Source organism: Ailuropoda melanoleuca, chromosome 17, assembly GCF_002007445.2.
Source record: "Ailuropoda melanoleuca isolate Jingjing chromosome 17, ASM200744v2, whole genome shotgun sequence".
Taxonomy (NCBI): domain Eukaryota; kingdom Metazoa; phylum Chordata; class Mammalia; order Carnivora; family Ursidae; genus Ailuropoda; species Ailuropoda melanoleuca.
Window position 1 is genome coordinate 12,338,022 of NC_048234.1, and position 10,415 is coordinate 12,348,436.

Genomic DNA, 10,415 nt, shown 5'->3' on the forward strand with positions numbered 1-10,415 from the left:
GGACCAGGTATGCTTGAAGAGGCTATCCCCTTGGAGCCATCTGGGGGAAATATTAATGGTGCAGTAATGAATAGTAATTACCACAACCGCCGTGGAATAAAAGTAGGTACAAGGAAGAGTCGCAATCGTTATCACATTTAATCCACAAAAGAGCTCTAGAGGGCAGATGCTGGTATCTTCATTTCTTGGATGAGGAAACGGAGGCTTATGATGGTTAAAGTACTGGCCCCAGGGTCACACAGCTTGCCTGACACCAAATCCACGGTCTTGACCAACACCTAGGAGACCTCGGGTCTCTGCTGGGTCTGTAACTTTATGATTCAAAATATGAAAGTGAGGTTTTTATTCAGAATTCGAAAAGCAATCATCAGTAATATCCCCATGGCAATTGCCCATCATCTTTTCCCTCCTGGTGTGTTTTATAACTTAATTACGAGCCTCGGATTTATCTTTGGCAGAAGAATGAGGACATCTCTTTTTAAAAAATGAAAAAGCACTTCAGGTATAAACAGCTGTGGCTTAAGAAAACAAATCGAAAACGGAGGAAGCGTGAACGAGTAGGTACATTGACAGTTGGCCCTAAAAATAGTTAATACGCTTAGTGGCACAGAGTAAAGCTGACTTCATAACATTGTAGGCAGATGCCAGAAAAATCTGCCGTGCTGGCTTCATTAAAGCGGAAATTGCCCCAACAAACGTGCGTCTGGTCGTAACTGCTCTGTTCAGAGTAAAAAAAAAAAAAAGACAGAAGCTCCACTAATAGGTAAGGACTGTATTTTGTGAGAGACGTCACCAAGCTAAGCCCCCAGGTCATTGCTTTCTTGGGCAGATTGACGCTGTTTCTCGAAGAGCCTTTCCAGTCACATTGGGAGTTTACAAGTTCAGCCAGTCTGCCTGCCTCCGGGCCCAGCTCGACCTCCCTTTGTGCGGCCATGCAGCCTCCCAGAGTCCTGATCGGTTATGCTATTTTCAAATTTTCTAGTAGCCACGTTAAAAAAAGAAAGAAACAGGTGAAATGAATTGCAGTCATATATTTTATTTCACTCCATATCTCCAGAATATTAACAGTTCAACATGTGATCAATATTAAAAATTATTAAATTATTATTAAAGAGGCATTTTACTGTTTTTCATACTGTCTTTGAAATCTGCTATGCATTTTACCCTGAGAGCACGTCTCAGTTTGAATGGCCACTTGTCAAGTGCTCCTGGCCATATGTGGCTACCGGCTACAGAACTGGGCGGTGCGGTCCAGGAGGTCAATACGTATCAACATAGACGGCTCGTAATCATAATGGTGAAAGGAAATAGAATATAGTACTCTTTATAGATGTTTGAAATGTGAAAACAAACACTATGTTTTTTTTTTTTTAAAGATTTTATTTGTTTATTTGACGGAGAGAGAGACAGCCAGCAAGAGAGGGAACACAAGCAGGGGGAGTGGGAGAGGAAGATGCAGGCTCCCAGCAGAGCAGGGAGCCCGATGCGGGGCTCGATCCCAAGACCCCAGGATCATGACCTGACCCGAAGGCAGATGCTTAACTGACTGAGCCATCCAGCTGTCCCTGTAAAAGTGTTTTAAAAGGAGCTAAAGACTATACCCCACGTTCATGGGATGGGGGATAGGCATGCAACAGCAACTTTCTGTGTAATGTTTTATTTCCTTTGTATCTTATAGGAGGACTTGAGGCAAATAGGAAAAGTATGAACAGTTTGCTAAAAATGGGAGTGGGCACATGGGAGTTCAGTACATTAGAAACCCGACTCTGCTTCTTTCTGGCTGTGTGAACTTGGACAAGTCATCTCACCTTCCCGTGCCTCAGTTTCCTTATCTGCAAAATGGAATCATAACAGCACCTACGTGATAGGGATACGGGAATGAATATATGTAAGGAGCTGTTTGAAGAGACACTTAGTAAGTACTCTTAAGTTTTAGCCACTACTGCTACTGATTTTTTAATTTTTCAAGAAAACCTCTCATCATTATTTCTTATAATAATCACCACAAACTGTTACCACAAGTAGAAATACAAAAACCAGGCTGCGTCCACGAAGGGCACTTTGAGATGTTCTAAGTGGACCTACGCCACGAATACTTACGAACGTGCTGGTGATACATTCCTTCTATGCGAAGTCCAAAAATAGTCCTTCTTCTGTCAGACAGACATCATGGGGATTATTTAACCCATCATGCCATTGAATGATTGAAGGCTTTTTCATCAAAGCTTATTCTTACATATGATTCATCCTATTCTCTCATTGCCTGGAGCCTCGGGCAGTTTGGAAAACTACATGATACTTTGATACACACACACACACACACGCACACACACACGCACATACACACACAACAAAACAGGCAGCAATCATGGCTCAAGCCAAACGTAGCATAGCACGTAACGAGCGGGAAAAGGCTCCCTGAAGCCACAGTTCACTGCTTAAACGGCAGGACAAAAGCCTTTCCTCCGGTCCGTCCTGCAGATGGCCTTTCTTCTCTCTCTGAACGGAATTTGATTCTTTTCTTTGTATGCCTTCCAATCATCCTGTCCTTACTCTGAGACACTCTGTGATGCCCAGTTTCTCAAATCGCTCATGTTAATGGTTTCATTTCTTGGAAGCATTCATCTAGGGGATTTCAGCACACAAACCTGACTGTATATCGTTCAGACTCAGAATTTTCTCTGTAAGACATTTCCTTTCGTCCCTATTTCTCCTCCTTATTTTTCATCAGACTTCCACCAGCTTTTGATAGAATAAAAATGACAGGCAATCCATTGCCAGAACTCATTTTCTTTTAAAATGGTCATTACTGTTCTGATATCATATTCTTTCCAATCTCTTTACTAAGCATTCTCTGATTATCTCTTAGCCAAGGGTTTTGTTTGTTTGGGTTTTTTGTTTGTTTCTTTGCTGTTTCACTATCTGCTGGTCGCCTCTGCACAGCTTCAACTTTAACCCCTTCTGTTAATCCTTCTTTTAAAAAAATGTCCTTTTTCTCATGATGGCCTTTCTGGTTTTTCTCACTCTTCTTTCCTTTCTTTTTTTTTTTTTCTTCTAGAAGTTACTTTGTTTCCCTCACTGGATTTGCTGTTAAGTCTTTTGCCTCTTCGTTACTAACCGCAGTTGCAAAACTACTTTAAAAATTATTCTGCAACTGGAATGCTGAGGAAGATAGGATGTGTGGCTGGTCGTCATAGCCTGATCCCGTGGCTGGGCTTCCAGACCTCCTGGCACGGGAGGGGATAGTTTGTAACTACAGACGTTTGGAACATCCTCAAACTACAGACACCAACAGGTTCCAAGCTGAAAAGTGGAAGAAGCTTCGAGAGGGCATGGCATTTGTCCCTCTTGTCCTTCATCCTTTCTTGACAGCATGACTTTGAAATTGTGGTTCTGTCAGCTGTGAACATTTCCTGCCAGGTCTTTGGCTCCAACAAACTGCGATCCTGAGAGCCGTCAGGAGACAGCTGTGGTCTGTCCCTGTGCTGTGTTTTGGGCACGGGCTCTGTGGATGAGACAGACGGGAGGAAAGAGGAGGCTCCAGGCCAAACCACAGGAGGATGGACGAGTCAGTTCAGAACTAGAAGGGTCCTGGTGCTTGTCTCCCGTGATCCCCTCGTTTTGCAGATGAGGAAGCCGGAGGCTGGGGAGACAGAGTGACTCGCTTCAGGCCATGCAGCCAGTTGATAGAAGAACCAGGACATAGACACGGGAGTAAGTATGTCATACTGACATTAGGAAGAAACCAGAAACCAGAGGACAGATGTAACAATGGAATTTCCAGCCTATTTATGCTAGAAACGCCCCAGCATCCTAACTGGCTTCAAGTCTGCAGAAAATACACGTTGTTGTTGTTGTTATAGCTCTGAAAAAACCAGGGCTGGTAGTAAGGAGAGGGCTTGAACATAGCTCCCGAGAAGCCGGGGACAAGCTCACGAGGGTGTCGCACCTTTGGCAAGCCATTGCTGGTTTGCGTAAGTCCTGATTTTCCAGGTGGCCTTGGTGACAGTTGGCAAGGGGGACTGCTTATGTAACTGTCTGACCGGGGATTGCAGCAACCGCAGGGAGAGAGGCAAGTGTGGGAAGAGCCAGCCGCAATCCGGGGAGCCAAGGAGCCTCCTGTAGGTGAAATTCATTGGTGGCTTAGGAAAGCTTCTTGGCCGCCCAGCCTGTGAGAAAGGCAGCCATGGTCTGAGTGCCCGGGAGGCAGCAAGATCCTCCAGGTCAGCCCCAGACTGCGGTGCCGGAGTCACACTGGTTTCCAGGCTCAAAGTTCGGTTTTCTTGTAGCGTGATTCAGTGCAGAAGGCATAAAGGTGCAAAATTCGTTTATGGAGCGGTGAGAGGAGGCCAGGAGCCAGGCAACGATCATCAGTAACAGAGCAGCCCCTCCTCTCATAGGCTCAGGCTGCTCACAAGGACAGGTCTGGAGAAGAGGCCAAAACCCACGTCTGCCAAGTACTAGCTCCGTGACTGCGGGCGAGTCATTCACCCACCTTGAACTTGGGTGTCTCGGTGGTCACATCTCCCCGCCTGGGCCCCTGGGGATGAGAGACCACCCTTGTCCGGTGTCAGGCACTGTCCCTGGAGCTCAGGCGGCTCCGGGGAACTGAGTCAAAGGTGTGATCCCTACGCATGTCTCCAGGCGGCTTCCTGTCCTTTCCTCTGATGTCTGTGGTTTCCGCATCTCTGGAGCTGTCTACACACACCTCTGAATCAGCCAGGAGTACAGGAAAAGAAAATTGGAAATCGGATGGAAATCAGAGCAGATAGAGGTCATGTTGGCACATCCTTCCCCCCACCCCACCCCCTGCCCGCGCCTTCGCATTTCAGCCATTGTTCTGATAACCCGCGGGCTCACAGCATCGTCATGGGCCTAACACTGCTCCGATGATGAAAGTATTGACTGATGCCCTGCCCCGTGCCAGGCCATTCGTTACGTGCTAGGAGGAGGTGAGGGCTGTAAGGAGCGGTGTGGGAAGCTTTTAATCACGTGGGAGGAACAATACTGCACAAGGGACCAGGCTCTCTGGCGTTAGCCAAGAATGCGTTTCCCGGCCCAGACGTTCGCTTACCTCCTATCAGCTCCTCTGACTGGCGCATGCCGCTGAGCCTGGGCTGGATGATGTGCGCCCTGCCAAGGAGCTCTGCCTCCTGCTCCAGGGATGTGCCCAGAAAGCACTCTTGAGATGGCCTTTGTGGGAAGATCGACTGGAAGACAAGGGCAGATTGTTTTCTAAGGAAAAGGGAGGCCACGCCATGTGGCAGAATGCGGCACAAGCAGATCTGGGCACTGGCACAGCTCGTTTTGAGAAGCTAAAAGCACACGGATGACAAAAGGAAATCTTCCAAAAGCTACAGGTGAAATCCCAACTGGTTCAGCCCCTCAGCCACCGCCCTCCCCACCCCCTCCAGCTAAACCTGTAAAAAGCAAATCAAATCCGAATGAGAAAGCCTGTAAGTGAAGGAAGCCATCTCAGAGTGGTAAAGAAATCTCTGCCAAAAACTCGTAAAACCAGAGAGAGGAGCACATCCCTCAAGACGCCACTCCTTCTGGACCCCAGATCCTTGCTGGACACATGGCACACAAGGGCTCTCTCACTTTTCAAAACCTCCACTTGTCTGCAACTTGAGCCAGCCAGGAACACGTCCGCCTGTCCTTCCTGCACCCAGCTATCATTCCCCAAGAATCTGCCTCATGTGGGCTGTTCACGAATGAGACACCCTTGCTACTCCTGGAGATCTCGCAGTGGGCAGGGGGCAGGGGACAGGGACGACGGGGGCGGGAGCAGATGGAGAAGAGAGATTTGACATATCTACAGTGTAAGGTGAACATTTCTTGCAAAAAGCGGTTTTGTTTTTGTTTTTTGGTCAAATAGTATCCATTGCCTACACATGCTCTACCCAGCCTTTACTCCAGCCCTGGGAGATACAACGTGACGGAGCTGAGTTAGTCTAGGGAAATGATCATTTCATTCCCCTTGGCCAGTGACTGGTCTGGAGGTGGCCATGTGACCTCATTCTGACCATTGATACATCCAGCAGAAATCTGTTGAAAGGGGTTTCCAGAAAAACTTGCATTCTTGTATGAAAAAGGAATAAAGAAATGTGAGGGGCTGCTAGTTTCTCCCTTCTTTCTTGATAGAATGTGGATGCAATGCCTGGAGATGTGTAGCCATTTTGAGATCATGAGGCCATGACATGTTGAGCGGCAGAACGCATATAGAGAAAGAGTTCGGGTCTCTGACAGCATCATTGCAGAGTTGCAAAGGCCAACCTCTAGGCTTCTTAGGTGTGAAAAAGAGGCCATTCTGTTACTAGCCCCTAAATTCATCCTTAATGATAATTTCAAGTTTTTTTTTAACTTATAAAAATACCTATTATTTTAAAATCTATTAACAAAAAGTATATTCCATGGAGGAACTTTTGAAAGTGCAAAAAATGCACACAAAAGAAAATAAAAACTTTCTTCAAACCCCTAAAGATATCCACGATGAACATTTCGTTGTCTGTCTTTTCCACGTACACACCATAAATGTGTATGTGTGCTTTTAAAACAAATTTGGGATCATACTGCTTTATAATCTGTTTTTCTTTCTTAATTTGCCATGAATGGCTTCCCATGTCAGCTAATATTTATTTACAACATGGTTTTCAATAAAAGGATTCATGAAAAAAAAATAACAAAAACCTAAACCAAAGAGAAAAAACAGCAAATTCCTACAAAAAGCCAGTACTATTCAGAATTGTTGGTGGGACCAGGCATCCGGCGCAGACTTGCAGGGTTTTGGGAATCACAGCGATGCAGGTGACCTTGGGGACCATTTTTTTTGAAATGAATCAATTCTCAGTTCCTCTGAGCATCCTATTTTTTAAGTTGTCCCGAAATCTCATTTTAGTCTCTTTGAAGTTTTAAAAAGGGAAATTATTTATGATTGGTTCCTTATTATCTCTTTCTGCCAAAGGGCAAAAGTATTAGATCTTAAAAACGAAAGATAGTTCTGTACCCAAGCCTGCATGCAAGCCAACGTGTTGTGCGTAGTTCTTTCTCAGAGCCGTGGCTGGCTTACAGAAGACCTCCAGCAGGCTCTGAGCGGGCAGTACCCTTTGGCAGCCTGGCCTCCTGGCCTCCTCTGACTCCTGGGGTTTCCATGGAGTATGGACCTGGCCAGTCCTTGCTTTCACCCCTCCCTCTACCATGGCTTCATCCACGTTCAAACAGCAGGCAAAGGAGTATTACCTTGGAAAGGCGTTGGGAAGGGATACGGCTCCTCCCTCTGCCCTCTGCCTGGCTGCAGTACCCCTGTGTTTACTTCAGTGCCGCGGGCACCTGTGCCCCGATGAAGTCCCGGACGGACGTGCAAGCAGCAAAACACAAGCTTTTCTTTGGGGGAGGGGACCTTTGAAGGGCGCCTTTGTCACACCTCCATCCGCCTCACAAAACGGAACTGTAAATACAGCTCCTATCCGGTGAGTTTGTAATCTAAATACACACCCACATACGACAAGGGGGGAGATTAGAAATTACAGTCAAGGGCAGGATTTATCTGGGTGTTTTTTTTTCCTGGAATTAAAAAACAAGGCATTAGAATTCCCAAATAGGCTTCCAAGAGGCCAGTTACCAGGGTTACCAGATAAAACAGTAAGTTTTGAAATGTGAAAATGAGGTCCAGCAGAGAGGGAGGGAAGGAGGGAAGAAGGGAGGGGGAAGAAGAGAGAGGAGGGAGGGAGGGAAGGGGAGGAGAGAGAGGGAGGGGGAGAGAGGGAGGGAGGGAGAGAAGAAGACAGAGAGAGAAGAGAGGGAGAGAGGGAGGGAGAAAGAGAGGGAGGGAGAGAAGAGAGGAGGGAGAGGAGCAGAGAGGGAAGGATGGGGGGAGAGGGATGGGAGACAACATGGACAAAGAATGCTAACTGGCGTATCCATTCCATGAATTTGACAGCCAGCTCCCGAACGTCCCTAAAAGCCAGGACACAGCAGTGAACGGGGCAAACCCTCGCTCTCAAGCAGCGTTTGTGCCGGGCCAAAGACACGTTCTATCTGGCTCCCACAATTAAAGAAAAAAAAATCACCATTTAAAAATCAACAGGTTTTACGGAAGAAATTCTGTATTTTCAGCTTCTCTTGAAGAATCCCAAGGCGTCACCAGCAGCTCCATATTCCACGTGGCCACAGCAGCCTGGGAGAAGAAGTGATGCCTGGTTTAGAGGGGGCGAGGCCCCATCTCAGGCCCCCAGTGCATGCACTGTGTGTGTGTGTGTGTGTGTGTGTGTGTGTGTTCGCGTGGCCTGCTGCTCCCTCCAGGGACCCCGAGGGCATGGGAGTTTATGCCCTCTGCACCAGCCCATTAGAGCCGTGGGAAGGCACACGGCTCATCCTGGCCACCAGATCGGAAGAAGCTTGGGAAGAAGGGCAACGTCCACGTATCCGCCCAGGCTCCACGTGGGCACACCCACCGGTGCTCTCAGCCCCACTCCCTTGCAGTGCCCAGGTGTGCACCAGCTAGCCCGTCCAGCTGGCTCCTCCCGGCCACTTGGCCCACACTGTGCAGCCCCAGGCACTAGGGTCTCGCCAATATCCCAGTGTGGGGCACGTGGGAGTCCACGCTATCCTCACACGCGTGCAGCCCAGAGTGCAAGCCAGGTAACATCAGTGGGGATGCGTCTCGCCACCCACTTCTCTTAGAGGAAGAGTCCTGAGGTGCAGGGTCATAAGGCTTCAGCGCAGTCCGGTGCGTAGAGCCACCAGTCTCCGGTAGAATGGCCACCTTGATCCTGATAGTTGCTGTTATCTGCTTTGGAGACCCTAAAAAAGCCTGGCAGGCCCAGGTCAGCTGCTCATCAAGGATGGTGTGCCATCGTGGAGGCCCGTGAACCTCCAGGGGAGGGCGTAAAGAGGACTGGTTTCCCACAGCGGGGACCAAGACTTGATGGCAGGGCCACAGCACTTCAGGGGAGACAGAATGCCAGCCTCAGGGGGTCTCCCATGGGGGAGGCAGGGCTCTGGTGGGAACAGGGAGCACCCCTGAATCCTGGAAGGGTGACATTGTGGGTAAGCCTGAGAATCTTGGAAATCTCCCGTATGTCTCTGGATCCTTCCTCAGCCGCAGCCCCTCTGTCTTGCTGGAGGGGAGCAGCCAGCCTCCCACGGTCCGGGGGCCCTGCACAAACTCTGCCCGAGGCAGGTGTCTCACAGGACACACGTGTCCCCCTCGACACTCAGAGCTGCCACGCTGTAGCAGGTCCCTGTTCACAAGCGGGGCCAGGTGCCAGTGCGGTGTGAGGGGATGCAGACCCCTCTGAGGGAGGAACTAGCTCCCACACTCATGGGACTGTGGACCGAGCAGCGTGGCCAGCAGAGACTTGGAGAACAGAGGTGGGGCTGAGTCCTGAGGGTGTTGAGCTGGGGGTGGAGTAGAAATGGAAAGCTGGAGAGGAGAGGTTCAGTGACACAGAGATACACATCTGTGATCGGGCATCCCTGTGACCAGAAAGTCCCTTGGAGCCCATCCTCGTACCCTGCCGGGATGTCCCTAGGAATTGCCTACCGGAAATAAGGCACAGACGCCACAAACGCCGTTGTACAGGATCGAGGAAGGGTTCCTGAAGGTCAGGGGCATGGGTATATGAACATGGATGTAGTCGGTGAGACCAGAGCCCTTGTTTCCTGACTGTGGTCCTCAGGAGGGCCCAGGGGACACCACCTTCACTAATTCCAAAGGTGACGGGGAACCCGCATCTTTTTAATTTTTTTTTAATTTTTAAAGATTTTATTTATTTATTTGAGAGAGAGCGAGTGCACAAGCAGGGAAAAACAGGCAGAGGGAGAGAAAGAAGCAGACTCCCTGCTGAGCAGAGAGCCCGACATGGGGCTCGATCCCAGAACCCTGGCATCATGACCAGAGCCAAAGGCAGGCGCTTCACTGACGGAGACACCCAGGTGTCCTGGCACCTGCATCTCGGAGAAGCTTGGTGGCAGCTGTCCTCTATAAACTGGTGCTGACGCTGTGAGTTGCTGCCGCGAACCTGGGCTCCCAGGGATCAATGGGGATCCTGGAGTAGAGGACAGGAGGCAACCCTTCGCTGTCAGAGGCAAGGAGGATGTAACTCTACAGTCAGTGACAAGGCTGGAATGACAATGGTGGGACACGTGATGAAGGCCAGTCAAGCAGCGTATTCCAGGGACCAAGAGTGAGGGAAGCCACACAGGTGTTACTCATCTCATATAATTAAAAAAATAAATGAATAATTAAAACAAGGAGAAAGAGGGGGGCGCCTGGGGTGGCTCAGTTGGTTAAGCGTCTGTCTTCGGCTCAGGTCATGATCCCGGGGTCCTGGCATCGAGCCCCACATGAGGCTCCCTGCTCAGTGGGGAGCCTGATTCTTCCTCACCCTCTACCCCCTTTCCCCTCACCGGTG

At 49.1% G+C, this 10,415-nt stretch overlaps 1 long non-coding RNA gene across 1 annotated transcript; it reads right to left on the reverse strand.

Moving 5' to 3' along the window:
- Positions 1-1,492: 1,492 nt before the first annotated feature.
- Positions 1,493-7,444, reverse strand: LOC117796981. Its single transcript, XR_004621784.1, has 3 exons — positions 7,240-7,444; positions 5,075-5,210; positions 1,493-4,710 (listed from the first exon to the last, which is right to left on the reverse strand). It is a non-coding gene; the product is annotated as an uncharacterized LOC117796981 (long non-coding RNA).
- Positions 7,445-10,415: the final 2,971 nt, after the last annotated feature.